Source organism: Canis lupus, chromosome 1 (genome assembly GCF_048164855.1).
Source record: "Canis lupus baileyi chromosome 1, mCanLup2.hap1, whole genome shotgun sequence".
Classification (NCBI taxonomy): Eukaryota; Metazoa; Chordata; class Mammalia; order Carnivora; family Canidae; genus Canis; species Canis lupus.
In genome coordinates this window covers 20,016,478-20,035,391 of record NC_132838.1, presented here as the reverse complement: position 1 = coordinate 20,035,391, position 18,914 = coordinate 20,016,478, and the positions used below count along the sequence as shown (strand labels likewise).

General features: G+C 45.1%; 2 long non-coding RNA genes across 3 annotated transcripts; one reads left to right on the top strand and one right to left on the bottom strand.

Moving 5' to 3' along the window:
- Positions 1-4,525: 4,525 nt before the first annotated feature.
- Positions 4,526-8,260, top strand: LOC140631183 (uncharacterized). Its single transcript, XR_012028821.1, has 3 exons — positions 4,526-4,580; positions 5,089-5,229; positions 7,778-8,260. It is a non-coding gene; the product is annotated as an uncharacterized lncRNA (long non-coding RNA).
- LOC140631180 (uncharacterized) lies at positions 6,911-18,527 on the bottom strand. 2 transcript variants are annotated; one of them, XR_012028819.1, is made up of 5 exons: positions 17,086-18,527; positions 11,217-11,261; positions 9,598-9,787; positions 9,248-9,316; positions 6,911-7,566 (listed from the first exon to the last, which is right to left on the bottom strand). It is a non-coding gene; the product is annotated as an uncharacterized lncRNA (long non-coding RNA). The 2 variants fall into 2 exon arrangements; XR_012028820.1 differs by having other exon boundaries at positions 6,911-7,563.
- Positions 18,528-18,914: the final 387 nt, after the last annotated feature.

Genomic DNA, 18,914 nt, shown 5'->3' with positions numbered 1-18,914 from the left:
TCTCCCTTGCCATCGGGCTTTGGCCAGTAGAAGTAATTAACACACAATCAGAGGATGGGAAAAGAAAAGGATCAGGGCATTTATTCCTCCAGCTTTCTCTTTGCCTTGCAGCAGTTTGATGGTGGCTACATTCCCCTATCTAAGGCCACACCCCTATTGAGAGTCCCTTTGCCCATGGCTACAGGACTCTCTGGGTTCCAAGAACAATCACCTTTTCAGACATGGAAATGGTCTGATCCACCCTTGCTGGACCCTGGCTTCTTCACCATCTTTTATTTCTTTCCTTAACCCTATTCTTGACTGTGTTCCATTATCCCTTATTAAACTCTTTTCAATTACCCCTTAAGTGTGCCATGTGTTTCCTGCCAGGATCCACCCATCCCAGCATTTCAGCCTTCTCCAGGACAAGGGACTATATCAGGAATTCAAGGAAGTCAGGTCAACCCAAAGAAGCAAATTAAATTCCTCTATTGGAATTCTTGTACACCATTGGTGAAAATATAAAATGATGTAGTCACTACAGAAAACAGCACAATGTTTCCTCAAAAAATTAAACATAGAATTACTATATGATCTAACAATTCCATTTCCAGGGATATACCCAAAAGATCTGAAAGCAGTGAGCCAAAGAGATATTTTTACATCCGTGTCCATGGCAGCATTGTTCCCAATAGCCATAGATGAGAGCAACCCAAGTGGTCACTGACAGATGAATGGGTAAGCAAAATGTGGAATATATATACCACAGTATATTATTTGGTTATTTCCTTCAAAATGAAGGAAATTCTGGCATCTGCTGCAATAAGGATGAACCTAGAGGATATTATACCAAGCAAAACAAGTCAATCACAAAACACAAGTACCGTATAATTCCACGTATGGGAGGTACTTAGTATAGTCAGGAAGGAGAATGGTGGTGGTTGCCGGGGACTAGGGAAGGCAGGACTGAGGAACTGTTGTAGAACAGGCAGGGAGTTGCAGTTTTGCAAAATGAAAACAGTCCTGGAGATAGATGGTGGTTGTGCTTCACAAAAATCTAAATGTGCAGGGGATCCCTGGGTGGCGCAGCGGTTTAGTGCCTGCCTTTGGCCCGGGGCGCGATCCTGGAGACCCGGGATCGATTCCCACATCGGGCTCCCGGTGCATGGAGCCTGCTTCTCCCTCTGCCTCTGTCGCGCTGATTATCCTGCACTTGCGTGTTTCCCTCTCTTCTGAATTCCCTGAGACCCTCAAGGCTGTTCAACAGAGTTGGGCCTTGTGCTTTGCCACCCTCCTTGGAGAACGGCTGGTGGCCTCCCCAAGGCCTGGAGCAGAGGACCTGCCTTCAGACTCATCGGCTGGGTGTGCACGTGTAGGGAATCGAGCTCGCATGTGGAGTTTTGATGCCGCCCTTAGTTCTGTCTCACAGCTCAGCTTTCAGCCAAAGGTCTTGTGTGAAAGGCAAGGAGAGGTGATTGGAGGTGAGGTGGTGTGGAGCGGGGCAGGTTGGGGAGGACACTGGCTGTGAGGGTGTGCACGCGCTTTGCCGCACCCCGCTTTCCCTTGTTCCCTCAAACCCGGGAGCACACCTGTCCTAGGTGACTAACTGGCCTCTTCACTGGCTTTGGGGGAAGAGTGGGCCCAAGGTCAGCCGGCTCTCCCCAGGGAGAGCAGTAGCAGTGAATGCCTAGGGTCGGAGCAGGGGAACAATGTGCGTGAGGGCCCGGGACCAGGACGCTGATGGCAGTGAGGAAAGTTGCCATCCTTAGACATGCTAGTGTTAGAGCTCCACCCTGGGCATGAGCCCACGCTGCGTCAACACCGCCAGTCCAGTGCGTCGGGGACAGCGCCTGTTCCCCATGAAGCGACTTCAGGGGCTGGCTAAGTGCTTCTTGATTGGTAACACGTGCTGCTATTTGTTCATCGAGCACTTACCTAGTGCTCACTGCTCCTGTTTAAAAACGTCAGCCCCTCTCGTCCTCGAAACACTGAGGTGGATCCTACTACTATCATTGTCCCCCTTCTAATATGGGACGATGGAGGCCTGGAGATTTTGGTAGATTGCCCAAGTCCACATGGCCCGAGGGTAGAGAGGCATTCGAGCCCCATGGGCTCTGCTCTTCACCACCACTCTGTGCTCTTTGAGCCACTGCTTGTGCTGAGTATGTTTGAGCTGCTTGGAGACGGAGGGGTGTCAGGGTCACTGGGGCCCTTGGGCAAGGGAGCAGGCAAGGGAAGAGGTGGGGAATGATGGCCGCCAGAGGAGAGTCCGAGGCCAAGACATCTGTCCTTACTTGACGATTAGCCCAGGGTCTGGCTGGGTGGTAGCATTATCCTTCCCCACTTTTGACTGGGGAATCCTCAGAGCCAAGCCCAGATATTAAAAAGCAGCAATTAGACATTATTGTCCTTGGTAGTTCATCATCCCTGTTCGCTGACAGGAAGGAACAGATGCTGCGTGAAGATCACGCTGTCATGGAGTTTGTGGGACGATTTGGGCTTGATGGATGTCACTCCCTCACGGCTGCTCCAGGCAGACAACCCGGGGTGAGGCAGGCCCGGGGTGGCCTCTTATCAGTTGCCTCTTCAATCTCGACGACTTGAGCTTTCCAGGAGTGGAGCCGCCTGTGAGGGAAGTCTTTCAGCTGTGGCGCTGCGTTTGGGATGCTTTTTTGGAGCAGATTTTCCGTCAAAATTAACGCCACAGTTGTGGAAACACAGCGACATTATCTGTCTATTAATGTGACGAAGCTCTTTGCAGACTAGCATTTTCTGTTTGTCTTGGAGAGGAAGAGCTGTTCCTTTGATGAAGACACTTCGCAACTCCCCTCCTCCCTCTGAGGCGGTTCAAGAGGGGGCCATTTTGTGTGGCAAATGGTCGATACCTAAAGTAGTTGTTCCTGGTAGGGCAGAGAGCCCGGAGCCCTTCGTGGAGCTTCTCTGAAATTCGGGAGCTTCAGGTTGGTGTATTCCCTGGAAGACAGGGTGGCCTCCTTTTTTTTTTTTTTTTTTTTTTTTTTTAAATATAATTTGAAGGGTGTGGAGATCTCTGTCCCTAGTCTCTACCCGTCTAGGCTGACGGGTATTTCATGTTTCTCTCATTGGAGCTCTGACCCTTTGGGTTAAGACATCACCACTTCAGGGGTCCCCTCCTTTAAAATGAGGCTCAGGTGGGAGTCTGGGGTGTGTGTGCACGTGTGTGTGTGTGTTGTATACCATACAGAATCTATGGCTACGTTACTATTACTGCGTAGTCCTAAAGAGAAATCAGAGTTCCATCCAAGGACCCTGAGAAGGTTCTTGTGTCATATGCATAACTGACCTGTGAAGTAGCCGGGGTAATTCTAGGACCCACAGTCCCTTAAGGGGATGTGGGAATTGAAAACAATCACTGGGAGGGAAGGGGGGGGGTGTCTATGTGCATGAAAGAGAGTTGACCCGAGAAGAAAGACTTTTTGCCGTGGCATCTCCGCTGACTGGAAATGCAGTTGAAAGAGGCAGATCTATGGGAATAAAGTGAGAGAAAGAAAATCCCCGTCACATTTGAATCAAAACTCCCTTTGGAAGACTCGACGTCTGTCAACGCCATATAAACTCTGCGTTTGGGTGTGTGGAGGGGGCATATATTTTATCTGTGCGGGCGTGATAACTTGCTTATTCACGGGTGTGATGAACTACTTTGGTTGTTTCCCTGGTGAAAATGTTTTACATGAACATAAATGAATTTAAGTTACGACGGAGGGGAAGCTGCCACACGTTCGTCATGACGATCGCGGTGCTGCCTCTGAGCTGGAAAACTTGTCAGCCCCTGGAGCTCGCGGCTTTCAGGTGTGGCCCCTCCGCATCTCCGTGGCTCCCTGTAGGCCCAGGTAGGTCCAAGCTGGGGAGCCAGGCCGACTACCTGCCGTCCCCCTGCCTCTGCTCCAGGGGCCAGCTGAGCTTATTCAGGGGGAATTTGGTTTCCTCACTGGGGTGGCTTGATCTGCTCCTGGCCTGATCGGTGGGTCCTCTTAACACCACACTGGGGAACTGTGTTTCCAGTTTTAGTGGCTGGATCTCTACCTTGACCCCGGGGCTAAAGGCCTTATCTAGGCCTTTCTTATCTTTTCCACTTTCTCCTTGTCCGTGTTTCCTTTACCCCCACCTCCTTGGAACATGCATCTGTCTCTAAAACGTGTGCTGGGACTAGAGCTCCGCCAGCACCTACAAACTTTCCTACTGTCCAGAGAGGAAAGTCTGTCCCTTGATTCCTCACTGCTAAGCTTGCCTGCCGACCAGCACCTTCTGTTGCTAGCGTTCTTACACACCACTTGCTAGTTGCTAACACTGTTTCTCAGCTGTGCCTCTAGCTTATAAATCAGACTTTCTGGAATTGAGCATGGGGACGTGTCTTATTAGCGCTTAGGTTGAGATCTGTGGGTGTAGGCCTGCCTCACCCGGGAGGTAGGCCAAGGGCTCCTTCCGATGTGGATCTTTTGCGCCTATTGTGTAATGAGATATTATCAGGCTCTCTCCTAGTTTCACTTGTGACTAAATCCTGGGCTTCAGAATAAAAATAGAGGATGCCATGGGTTCCAGGTGCTGAAGGCTCTCAAACTTGGGTGAGCATGAGAATCAGCTGGAGGGGCTTATAATACAGGCTTCTGGGCCTCCTCCCAGAGTTCCTGATTCAGATCTGGGATGGGGCCCAAGGGTGCACTTCTAATCAGTTCCCACGTAATGCTAACACTGCTGGTTTGGGATCCGCACTTTGAGAAGCACTGGGTTAGATTATTACTTGTCTTCATGCTGTCTGGCTGATGGAAGTTTCTCTCAGTTAGCTGCAGCTGGGCTTTTTAGGCCTGCCTCACCCAGGAGGTAGGCCAAGGGCTCCTTCCAGTGTGGATCTTTTGTGCCTATTGTGTAATGAGATGTTATCAGACTCTATCCTAGTTCCACTTGTGACTAAGTCCTGAGCTTCAGAATAAAAATAGAGGATGCCGTGGGTTCTAGGTACTGAAGGGTTAACCAGGGATGGCTCTAGGAACACAATTAACAAACAAGCAAACAAAAAAACAACTTAAAAGTCAGTGTCTTGGTTCAGACTCCTCTGGCTTTTATGCTATACAGGTAGGGGAGAAAGTGAAGAAGCCTGCCTTGTCCTGGGAGCGGGGAGCTCAACCCCAAACTAGGCTGCTGGAGGAGACCGTGGGACCCATAGCTGTGTTTCTACCACCTGAGAGCAGCATTCAGTTCTGGTACAGAGAATAGGTATGTTTCCAAGGGTTCCACATGGCATCGGGTTTTGGCTTTCCTGGAATGACACGGTGGTCCGGTTGGAGTCCTAGTCTTGGTGAAAGCTTGGAGGAAGGCATATCTGTTCACCTCCTGTCCTGCCCCATCCAGTGGTTGTTTGAATTAACCATGCTTGGTGCTTGCTCTTGTAAGCAAAAAACTTATTTATCAAGGTGTAGGGGAATTTATTTTTATTATTTAAAATTCTGATACAATACACATACAATTTGCTGTCTTAACAGTCATTTTAGATGGTATGGGTCAGTAGAGGTTTGGTGCCTGCCTTTGGCCCAGGGCGTGATCCTGGAGACCTGGGATCGAATCCCACATCGGGCTCCCAGTATATGGAGCCTGCTTCTCCCTCTGCCTGTGTCTCTGCCTCTCTCTCTCTCTCTCTGTGTGTGTGACTATCATAAATAAATAAGTTTAAAAATATAAAATATAAAATAAAATAAAGGGATCCCTGAGTGGCGCAGTGGTTTAGTGCCTGCCTTTGGCCCAGCGCATGATCCTGGAGACCCAGGATCGAATCCCACGTCGGGCTCCCTGCATGGAGCCTGCTTCTCCCTCTGCCTGTGTCTCTGCCTCTCTCTCTCTGTGTGACTATCATGAATAAATAAATAAAATCTTTAAAAAAATAAAATAAAATAAAATAAAATAAATAAAATAAAATAAAATAAAATAAAATAAAAATAAAATAAAATCCAGCCTCGGTCACAGCGTCACAGCATGTCTGTGGAACCGCAGGACCAGCCACCCCCACCGCGTGGAGAATGAAGTAGTGGGAGGAAAAGATGAAGGGCCTCTGAAGCTCAGCTCAGGAATGCAGATTTGATTAAGCACTAAATGAACGAGATGTTCTTTTCTTACAAGCTCTCTGGGAAGCTGGATAAATACATTCCCCACCAGGACCTCTGGGGAAAGTATCTCTCAAAACTGCTCCCCCCCCACCTTCGGCTCTCCTTGTGCTCATTCCATCAGGCTGGTGCCTCGCCTGGCCTGTGGCAAAAGGCCTCTCACTTCTGTCCACTGGGATCCGCCCCACACCAGCTGTGAGGCTCATCTCCCTATAGCTCACCTCTCATCAGAAGCCCAGACAGTGGCTCCTCGCCGCCAATTAAATTATATTTCAAATCCTCCCTCTTGAATTTAAGGCCATCTGAGCTCCAGCCTCAACTTACTTTTCCCACCTTTGACCCTATGTCTTCAGACTGCAGTCAGGACGGTTTAGACAAGGGTCACTTCCCAGCTCCACCTGCTTGACCACATGCAAGATGGTCTGCCTGCGGAGTGGTCCTCCTGGCTGCAAAACCAAGTAGGAAACAGAGAGACCATGGAGGTAGATACAGTCTGTGCAAACGGTGGGGCGAGGAAGGGCCCCAGGAAGTACCGAGAGGGCATGCGAACAGGTGTGCGTGTGTGCAGAAGGAGGCAGTGCAGCCGAGTGGTTGTGAACTCTGGAGTCAAGTAAACTGCATCCACAGCCTGGACCCAGCATGCCTCAGCTGTGATGCCTGAAATAAGTTACTTAACCATTTTATGCTTCAGTTTCCCATCTAAAAAGCTAGGCTACTGACAGCACCCTACTCTTAGGGCTGTTAAGGAGAATTAAATGAGATAATATACACAAGCATACAGCACAGTTCGAGGTAAAAGTTGTGTTTTAGGCAGAACTCAGCAAATGAGAGTGAAAACAGGCAAGCATATTTCTATTTCCAAATGTCTCCGTATTTATCACTTTTCTCTTTGACTTTCACAAAACCAAGCCCCTCCAAGTCTTCTAGGATCTTCTCCCCTTGCATTTTCGATCCTTGGCTTTCCCTTAGATGTTCCATTTCACCTGACCCAGTGGAGCCCAACACCTTCCATACACGTTTTGTAGCAACTGCCAATCGAGAGAAGAAGGTTTCGGGCTCGAGTCTGGAGGTGAAGGCGGGCACGGGGGCAGTGTGGATGTGGAAGATGACAGCAGAAAATTGCGATCATTAAAACGAATGAGCTCTCTGAAGAGAGAGGAGCAAAAGCCTGGAATGGAAGTTTGGAAACGTGCGCCGGGAATCGAGGGACCTGCACGGGAAGGCAGGATTCTCCCTGAGGTCCTGGCTCCTCCACTCCCTTACAGGGAGCCTCATCCCCGATGTGCTGTCCTTGGCTCTCTCCTCCTCACTCTCGACACTTTTCTGGCTTCCTCTGTGACATCATCACAGACGACACCCACATCGCTGTCTGATATTTCACCCCAGTGTCCAACTTCACCCCGAGGTCACTGGCCGGGAAGCCCACCAGCTACCTGGAACTTGTCCTCCGCATCTGCTGAAAAGCAGTGAAAGGAGAGGCAGGTGGTCAGTAACGTCAAATCCAAAATGGTCTTTCAGAGCGACCTACACGGCGAAGCAACAGCAGACGTGCTTTCCTGCTTGTTGCTCTATTTTCAAATGTAGCGAACAGCCAACCGAACTTTAAATGCAAACTTCAGATGGTGTATTGGCTTAGGCTTTGCATATTTTCTTCCTTTCTACATAAGGTGAACTTCATGCAACCCCAAAAAGGAGAGGAGAGTCGGCAGTGATCCCTGACGGCTGGATTGCATGGGCAGGGGAACCAAACCAAAGAAGCCGATCTCACCAGGGACGCAGCCCTCAGCTCTCTTAGAGCCCAGGCTTTGTGATACAGCCTCCTAGGGCCAGGCTCTGCGTGTTTATTTACAGTAAAGGACACTAATCTTACAGATACGGACTGGTAGGTTTCTACATGTGAATCCACTATGTGGCCACCACACAAACCAAGACCATGGAATAATTCCAGCCCCCAGAAGGTTCCCATGGGCCCTTCCCCAGTCAATATTGTACCCTCCCCCCGAGCCTGCCCCGAAGTAAATGCCACTCTGACTTCTACCATCAATGATTACTGTTGCCCACTCACAATCGCCTAAATTGAACCATCTAGTGTGGACTCACTCGGTTGTCTCTAGCTTTTTTCTTAATATCATGCCAGATTCATTTTTCATTCATATCATCGTGTGTCTCGTTGGTTTGTTCTCCTTATTGCTGTGTTGTATTCCATTGTACAAATGCCACAATTTATTCATCCATTCTCCCGTTGATGGACATTTGGTCTGCTTCCAGTTTTTTGCCATTGTGAGAAAGCTAGTGAGAACGTTCTCACGCATGTCTTTAGTCGGTATGCACTTGTTTCTCGTGTGTGTGTGTGTGTGTGTGTGTGTATCTGAGACTAGAATTTCTGTGTCATAGGGGATGCACATGTGTGACATTGTAAGAGACAGCTGAAGAGCCTTCCAAAGCAGCCAAACCTGTCTATTCTCCCCCCGGCCCTGCTGGAGGATGCTCGCCATCCGCATACCCATCCGCATACCCATCGTTATTTGGGCTTAATCCCCTCTATACCTTCATTTCATTTACAGCAGAAGAGTATATGGTTTTCTTGCTAAGTTTTTTTTTTTAATTGGAGTTCAATTTGAGTTGATTCTTGCTAAGATTTTTCAGGATCAAGGTTTTCTTTCAAATATCATCTGTCTTCTAGAAGGAAAATATAAAGATTCTATCTCACCCACCAATGAGAAGGAGGTGATGATTTTTTTTTTCACTGCTTCATCCTGCAAAGACCTTGAGATGCTTCCAAAGAGGTGTGCGCCTCCACGGGAACAGAGAGAAATAAGGCCGTGGAGAGCACAGGCCTGAGGCCTAAAACTGCTGGCTTAGGAGAGGGTTCTAATTTGCTACATACCATGGTTCAGGAACACCATCGGGGACGGGCAAGCAGGAGCTCAGGAGGTGTCCTGGCCCACACAGAAGCCGGCGGGCCAGCAGAGCCACCGCGAAGGCCACCTCCCCGGCCTGCACCAGGGGCCACTCGCACGTGGATTTTGGCAGCAGCCGCCTTTTTGTTGTCATTAGGATGTTCCCTCCCCCTGGCTGTTCAGAGGTTTCAGATGAAATTTTTCTGATGTTTTTAATGAAAGATGATATTTGCTTACCCATCAGAGAAGATATTTCCTCGGCAGGAATGCTGTCGAACATGTTGCCTTCACACCATGACACAAAGTCTAAAAATCACAGAGAGACTAATTACTCTAGGAAAATTACACCAAAAGACCTATTTCCTCATGATGAAAATGACAGCCTGGTGCCCCGTTACCTGGCCCGATCGGGCAAGTAGCCGGCGCAACCCGCTCCAGCGCTTGGCATCCCGGGCGGCCCAGGAAGGAGGCACCTGGGCCCCGAGTGGCTCAGCGCAACCTCAAGGTGAGCTGTCAGCTAAGTGAGGTCTAATTACAAGTCTCAGTTCCCGTATTTATGATGGTGACAGACGGTAACCGGGGCTTACCTGCATCCAGACGTGGAGCCGCCTCAGCAAGGTTTTCTCTCTTTGTGCCAACATCTGAGTTATCACCTGGGAGCTTTGACGTGCAGTGCTGGCAGCAACAGGTGAGGGCCACTCCCCTGGGCCACTCCGCCTTGCTGCTTCTCACCAGCTCCTGGGACCAAAAGGGTCTATTTCTCCCCCCATCGATGGCCTATTTAAAGAGATCGAGGGGTGCCTGGGTGGCTCTGGTAGTTAAGCATCTGTCTTTGGCTCAGGTCGTGATCCCAGGGTCCTGGGATCCAGCCCCAGGTCGGGCTTCCAGATCAATGGGGAGTCTGCTTCTCCCTCCCCCTGTGGCTCATGCTCTCTCTCTCTCTCTCTCTCTCTCAAATAAATAAAATCATAGATGATAGATAGATAGATGATAGATAGGTAGATGATAGGATTCTTTTCCACCTTAATATGAATTTAAATCACTTCCAATCACGTCCCTTTCTAGTTAAAAAAAGATCACATGTTGTATGATTACGTTTATATGAAATGTCCAGAGTCTGCAAATCTTACAAACAGAAAGTAGACCGGTGGTTGCCTTGAGCTGGGAGGACTGGAGGGAAATAGGGGGACGCTGCTAATGGGCACAGATTTCTTTCTGGATGATGAGAGCGTTCCAAAATCGACTGTGGAGATGGTTGCACATATCTGCAAATATGCTAAAAACCACCCGATTGTATACTTCCAACTGGTGAGTTGTACAGCATATGGATTGTCTATCGATAACGCTGTTTTAAAGAATCACTTCTTGGGCAGCCCAGGTGGTTCAGCGGTTTAGCACCTGCCTTTGGCCCAGGCCCTGATCCTGGAGACCTGGGATCGAGTCCCACATCGGGCTCCCTGTATGGAGCCTGCTTCTCCCTCTGCCTGTGTCTCTGCCTATCTCTCTTTCTGTGTCTCTTGTGAGTAAATAAATAAAATCTTTTAAAAAATAAAAATCACTTCTTTTTATCCGTGGTCCTTTTCCCCAATGCAGAACATGTCAAGTGTCCAAGAACAGATGAGGAAGGTTTGGAGTGGAGAGTAGATGGGGGAAAAGTGGGACCGTTTTGTTCCCCTGAAATCACACTTAATAAGGCCAGTCTTGATAATGGTATTAGAAAGGGGGCAGGGATTCTTGCTTGATGTGAACTGGTGTTGCTCAAACTTTTCAAACCCATACCTGTTTTTGACATAAGGTCTCTTGACTTCCTTTGAGCAATTTGAAATTTCAAAATAAATTAAGTATTAAGATTACGGGCAAAGCGAAGCAATTGGAGATATTTCTGCACCCTCTTCTCTCACTTGGAATCGTGATACAGAGTGAGCATTACATTTTGTTTCTAAAACTGCCTGTAACTTTCTCTCGTATTATGTCAGAGCTGGAAGCAACTTTACGATATTCCCTTTATCTTTAAAGAAATTCATCTGTCATCCATGCACTAGGACCTGGGGTTGAGGAGACAAGAGGGGGAGAGAGGGCTTGAATTGGGTAGGGAAATGAGGAGGAAGAGAAGGATGGGTCTTTTCTGGGGGAAGGATAAATTTGAGCAGAAAGGGATTTAGAAATAGAGGAGGGAGATCAAGTTCAGATATGAACTTATCCATACCTTAGGATATCATCATTGGGAATATTTCACTGAAGCATCCTCCTCCTGTAGGAAAACATGAAATGTTATGTTGTCTAAGTAATTGACATCATTAAGGAATTCTTATTAGTTTTTTGTAAGCATGATAATGCTGGTGTGGTTATGCCTTTTGAAAGAGCTATTATTGGGGTAGCCTGGGTGGCTCAGCAGTTTGGCACCACCTTCGGCCCAGGGTGTGATCCTGGAGACCCGGGATCGAGTCCCACATCAGGCTCCCTGCATGGAGCCTGCTTCTCTCTCTGCCCGTGTCTCTGCCTCTCTCTTTCTCTGTGTCTCTCATGAATAAATAAAATCTTTGGAAAAAAAAGAGCTCTTATCTTTTAGAAATGCATACTGACATATTTATGAAGAAAATTATCAAATACATAGAATTTGTTTCAAAGAAATCTCAGTAATCTGCCCCAAAAGAAGAAGGACAATGTAGAGATGAAAGAAGCTTGGGCATGAGTTGATAATTTGTTAAGGCTGGATGATGGGTACACAGGGATTCATTATGTCATTCTATCTACTTCTATGTATGTTTGAAATTTTCCATAATAAAAAAAAAGAGTTTTAAAAAAAATAATGTTTCCAACCACGTGGAAGACAGAAACTGGATTTATCCTCTTGCTTTAGAAAAATTAGGGGAAAAAATATATATATACGACACAATTGTTTTCAGCCATTGAATAATAGGCAATGCATGACGGAAAAGAAACTAAGTGGGACCTACCATTGCCCCATCGTATTGCCTGGTTCCCATGTGACAGTACAGAAAGGGAGAACCCAAATGAAGCCCAGAATCCTCACTGGAATGGAGAGGACAAAAGTTGGAGTTCTCTTAGTTCTTTTTCCATAGAATATATGCAGAGCAGAGAAGGAAGTGCCGGAGGAAGAAAGAGAGACAGGATGGGAAAGAGCTCCAGAAATCTGGAAAGGAGTCCCATCGCATGCTTGAGACGAAACTATCCAGGGTCAGTGAAGAAAACACTGGAAAACAATCAGCTGAACGTTTCCATAAACCACAAGAGAAAAACCGAGTAACACATAGGACATAAGGTGGTGTCCTCAGAAGGGTTAGTAATAGAGGATATTTAGTAATAGAGATCAAATAACCTTGACCAAAGACAGATTTGGAACTGAATGAAGAAATCTTAAAAACAACCATTGAAAGAATCAAATGGATTCCAAGTAATTTAACTGCATGCCAGAACAAAGCCCAACACATTTAAAGAAACACAGCAAAAGCTAACACGCAACAATGTCATCATCCAATCTGAAATGACCAGGCATGTGAAGAAGCAGGAAACTATGATCCATACCCAGGGGAAAGATCAATCAATAGAGACAGAGCAAGAAGTGGCAGAGATGATGCAATTAAGAGATAAGCATGTCCAAACAGGTACCCTAAATATGCTCTAAATGTTCAAGAAGGAAAAAATAAAAAATAAATGTTCAACAAGGTAAGAAGAAAACATGAACATGAGGAGGAGAGAAATGGGAGATACAAAGGGAATTAAATGAAACTTATAGAGATGGAAACTACAATGTCAGAAAAAAACTTTAAATTCACGAGGTTGAAAAAAGCACCGAAGAGGCGGTCAGTGACTTGGAAACTATCCAAAATAAACCACGGAGAGAAAAGTTAAAAGACAATGAACAGGGTACTAACGATCTGTGGGTCCAACATACTTTGGAAATCAGGATGGGAAATGAGGGGAATTAAAAAATATTTGAAGAAACAAAGAGCAAAGTTTTTTCAGACTTGATGAAAGCAATAGACTTACAGATCCAAGAAGCTCGATAAACCCCAAGCAAAATGAGCATGAAGGAAACTACCCCAAAGCTTTTTTTTTTTTTAAATTACAGCAAGCTGAGGCTAAAAAGAAAACCTTCAGATGAAGCCAAATGAAGTAGATGCATTATATACCCAAGAAAACAAAGAAGAATTTTCCTGTGAAAATCCATGCAAGCCACGAGGCAACGGATAAACATATTTAAAGGACTGAAAGAAAGGAGAAAAAAATGTCAATACCCCCAAACTACATTTCAAAATCTGAAGGTGAAAATCAGACTTTTTCAGCTAGACCGAAGCCGAGAGAATTCACCACAAGCATCCCTACATTACGTGGATGTTCAAGAAAGCTCTTTAGGCAGAACCAGGAGGGGACCAGAGGGATGCCGGGTGGAAAGCTGAATCGGCACAAATGAATGAAGAGGCCCAGAGATGCCTGTGACTCCCTCTTGTCCCTGCGAGCTCAGCTGTGTCTGGAAGGCCACCGGTCCTGGGGGCAGAGCTCTCCCATCTCTGAATGATGGGGGGGCAGCCTCTCTGCCTGTTGTCCCCACCAGATGGGGACACCTGGGGGCTGGACCCCCTCTTTGCAAGGGTGGGTGGCCAGCTGCTAGATGAAGCCAGGCTGGCTGGCTGGGAACCTGAGCTGGCAAGGACATGGGGCACCTCGGTCCCTATTTATTCTCCACTCATTTAGTCGTGTGTTGATTGATTCCCTTATGGAATGACCTCAGATTCATCCAGGAAAGAGGGAGTCTACGTGTGAAAAACAAGCTGGCATTTGCAACACCTCTGCCGCGGTATCAACCACCAGCTCACCGAGTCCTTGCTCTGTGCTAGTTGAACTGCACACCAATTAAGGCTTTCTGAGCAGCAGATGAGGTTACGGAGGAAAGGAGCCAAAGTGAGCAAAATCTGTTCCTTCATTAGAGTCAAACTGGATAAAACACACACGTTTGTTCATATAATATGAAGTTGAATGCTCTCAACTCCCTACGTTACTTACGCGCTTAGATTGTCTCAGAGGAAATTGCTTAACCTGCTGTTCTCTTCCTTTATGGTAAAATGAAGGAACAAATATTATGAGGTAAAAAAGCAAAAAGTTCAAATAATATCTCTATGCTATTTATAAACTTGTTTCTGATTTCCTTTGCTGTTTTTCCGCTTAAACTGCCTGAAGAATCGACATCCTACGTATTTGAATGTGCCATCACTGCGTGTCGTTTTGACCAGTTCATGAGAGTCTCAGAAATAAAATACTAGACAAAAATTGCCAATCCCATTTAAAAAGAAACTCTAACTTGCATATTAAAAAACAAAGCAAAACATGGAGATTAAAGCCTAGTTAAGAGGTTGGTAGTAAAGTTATTGGAAGTTGCTTTTTCGATTTATTTGTTTTAAAAAGTTGCTTACCTGCAACCCCCACTTCTAAGCTCCTTTTTGAAGGCAGAAAGCCAAACTTTATTTTTAAATCTTTTTCTCTTTATACATTAAGCAGTATTATGCTCACATATTAAGGAATGAAATGCTTTGATATTTGAACAGAAATTTTTCTGATTTTTATTATTAACTATTTTAATAATTTGAAAATAACTTCTTGTTTACTTATGAGTATTAAATGTTCTAATAATGTGCTTGGGTTCTCAAGTAACCATTTCAACGAGGTGGGGATTTTTGTCTGCTTGTGTTATAGTTTCCTCGGAATCCCTAGAGCCTGGACAAGGGTCTGGCACAGGGTCCGTGGTATCTCACCATAAATGGTGCGACGAATGAATGAATGAGTTGTGCTCAGCTGTGACAGCCCCAGAATCTTTCCCTCTTGGACCACCAGCCTTTGGAGTTAGCTTGGAAGTGATCTCTGGCCATCTGTTCTCTCTCATTCTGTCCACCAGATCTGTTTACAATATGTTAATGTATTTGATGATGTTATCCACCTTTGACTAATCGCTTACAAGTAGACCCCAATGATTATAACATGAGAACTGGAATGCATTCGCTCACATTTGCAGAGACTTCCTGTACTCACTGGGCTCTCACATTTCCCCATGACTTCCAAAACAGTCACGTTTCACTGCCACTACGGATTCTGAACTCGAACGTTTTCCTCATTTCCGGCTACTGCTTTTCATGTGTTCTCTGGGGCTTACCCCCTGAGAGTAACCCCAAACCAGACCATACTCCAGACTGCAGTATATCCCACAGCAAACCTAAGCCCAACCTAAACTCTAGAAATGCAGGCCGAGGAGCCCTGGGCACGAAAATCCACTTGCTCTTTTTCTGCAAAGTCTGGCTGGCTTAGCTTATCTTCCAGGATCAGAGAAGTCCCACCCGCAGGGAAATTTCCCTGAGCCAGGGTCAACGTCTAGTCAACGTCAACATGGGCTTTCCCGATGCCCACAGGGTTCTGACACAGGATCTTCCCAGAAACCCCAAGGCCACGTGAGACACGCATTGGGATCAGCAACAGGATCCCTCCATATTCTGGCTTACGTTCGCAAGGATCCAGAAACCCTAATGATAGATGAGATGTGTTGATGGCCTATACGGTGGGAATTTCAAAGGTGCAAATGGGTATGAGTGAGTCAAAAATACTACATTGTTTGGAACATTTCAAAGCAACCGATGCGATATTTCTATTAGTCGCTGGTAATGATGTTAATGTACTAAATGTCATTTCAAACACTGTGCTCACTCTTTTTTTTTTTTTTTTTTTTTGGAGTGATCATGCAACCCAAAAAGGTACATGTATTTCAGCAAGGTAGTTTGGGTCAGAGAAGTTTTAAAGATTCTAGTCAAAGAAGGTCACTTTTTTGCTCTGGTTGTAAAAAAAACTACCCGTTTTCATCAGAAGATATTTCCAAGTTGTAAACGAAGTGAACTTTTTAAAAGGACACTTAAGGCACCTCAAAGAAGTTGCTTTCCATACTTTCAAAGCATAGTTTGGAGAAAATATGAACATGGATATTTCAGGGCCTTACATATATTGGCCACAGAGCCCTGGGGGATTTTTAAGGAGAAAGGGCTCTGCAGTGCTCTGCACTGAATACCTTTTAGCATTTTCTTATATCAATTGAAAATACCATATTTTTGTAAGCTTTCTGTGAAAGACAAGAAATTGGGTGTATTGTGTATTTATATATTTCCAATGATACATTTCTTGCATTTTTATGTGGCCTGCAGTGAATTTCAGCCCCGGGAATATAAGAAGAAAATCACAAAAAGTTATCAAAAAATGATGACTGTTCTTGAGTTTACTTGCCTAAATTACTCAAGAAATCTGCTTTTTTAAATAATAAAATTCCCACAAAAAGTGAACAATGTGGGACTCTAAATCCACTTTCCAGACTCGCTTCCCCTGTAATATCTGTAATAGAACAATCCTGAATTAGCTGCTACTTTCCATAATTCTTGTCAGCAAAATCTATCAGTAGTTCTAACTCTGATTATACACGCTGGTAATGTAATTAAACGTGTTTTAAGCCTATCTCTGATGTCAGAGTTTCAAATATAGCCACATAAATTTTAGCTATGAGTATTTCATACATAATTTATATATACAAATGTGTTTGCATGTGTACCTGGATTAAGTATAATAAATGTAAATTATATAATTTATATCTATATACGTTTAACTGTGTTTAGTTTCAATCAGACAATGGTTTGATATATATTTTTAATGAGGGAAAATCCTACTGCAATATTAAGATTTTGTGTTTTGCAGACTTCATTTCTTAGTATTTTTTTAATTAAAAAGACAAATACGTTTCAATGTTCTTTTCAGTAAATGTTATGCTTCCTGTTCCAAAACAACCTGAAGTTTATAAATAAGAGTTAATGAATCCAAGAACCACGTTATTCCATGAGCTTGTGAACAAACGGGTTCTAGTCGAAGTAGGATTCTTTCCAAATTGTATTTTCACATGAAACAGTTTACAAACAAATTTCAGGGACAGAGGGATGGCTTTTGTCTTGTTTAGTTTTTCTATATTTTTGATAAACAGAATTAAAATCCTGCCTTTGGAATGACTTAAGAAACGAGCTGGATTTCTAACCCACCACAAAAATGGACTTGCACCAAAGTGGGGATTTCTCCAGCCATCGGATGCTCATCCTGCGTCTTCCTCTTTGAGGGCATTCCAGGCAAGCACGGGGATGGTTCTGGAAGAGTCTGCAGCCTCATGTGATACTTCCCTCATTGAAGGATGAGGGAGCCTACATGGCATCCCTTCCTGAGACCTTGATCAGAAATAGATCCGAGAGGAGTGACACCAACCTTGGACTCTATCACACCGTAAATTGTCTCTTTTGTAATTGTGGCAGACGCTCCCCCAGGTTCTCCCTTCCATATGACTCCCATGATCACTTTATCCTTTCTCGCGCTGCTGCCAAATGGAGTGGAGTTCCCGGAGTTTTGACACCTTGTAAAGACATTCCAGTGGATTCTAGCACACCCAAACAGATGGTGTGAAAGGAATACAGGGGAAGAAAATACAGCCCTCTGCCAGATTCTCATGTATTCTAGGTAACATCGTGTTCCAGGAGAAGAAAAAAAAATAAAAAGGAACTGATATCATTGTTACTGCCTGCTTCCCGAGCCAAGCCACCGTGCTTCTGCCAAAGATAACAACGTCTTTAAGGTGGCTACAAAAACTCCTAACATTCCTGGAGGTAAAAGGCCTGGACCTGCCAGGGGGTATACTACAATACTCGGTATTATTGTTATACTGTGTTACATCGACGCTTACACAAAACAAATTTTTCCCCTCTTAGCCGAGAATGACATTCAGCTCAAAATAACATTCCTACTTCTCTTCCTTGTCCGGTGTGCTGGAACTCTCTCCTGAGCTGCTTCTCTGAGGCTGGCATTGACTTTCTCCACACACTAAGGCTAGTGTGACATGAGAACAAAGTATGTGAAGAGAACATTAAAGAACAAGTAAATGCTTTTTTCCCCAGATACAACCACACACTCACACACACACACACACACACACAAATAAGCACATGAATAGATATTTAACATCATTAGCCATTAGGGAGATGCAAATTAAATCCACGGTGAGATCCCACTATACAACTATCAGAATGTCTAAAACAAAAAATAGTGATAATACCCAATTCTGGCGTGGATATGGAGAAACTGGATGGCTCCTCCATTGCTGCTGGGAATATAAAATGGAAACAGTTTGGAACTTTGGAAAACGGCTTGGCAGTTTCTGTAAAAACTGAACTAGCAACTTCTATACAACCCGGCAATTATACTCCTAGGCATTTATCCCAGAGAAATGAAAACTTATGTTCACACAAAAACCTGTACACGAATGTTTATAGCAGCTTTATTAGTAATAGCCCAAACCTGGGAACAACCAGATGTCCAAAGTATGCAAACTGTAGTTAAACACTATGAAGGGAGGTGGGGGTGGCTGAAAGGGGGCAACAGGAGAGATCCTGGTGGTGATGGAAATGTTCTGGATCTTGACTGCATCCATGTCAATATCCCGCCTGTGAAATCGTATTTGCAAGATGTTACCATTGGGGGTAACTGGGTAAAGGGTACATTGGACTTCTCTGTGTTATTTCTTATAACTCCATGTAAATCTGTGTCTCAGAATAAACAGTTTAATGAAAAAATGTAACTCCTGGGACGCCTGGGTGGCACCATGGTTGAGCACCTGCCTTCAGCCCAGGGTGTAAGCCTGGAGTCCTGAGATCAAGTCCCACATCAGGCTCCCTGTAGGGAACCTGCTTCTCTCTCTGCCTGTGTCTCTTCCTCTCTCTGTGTCTCATGAATAAATGAATAAAATCTTTTAAAAATAAAAAATAAATAAAAATATGACTCCTATTACAATAAAACAAATTCAATCTGTATAAAGACATGAAGGAAA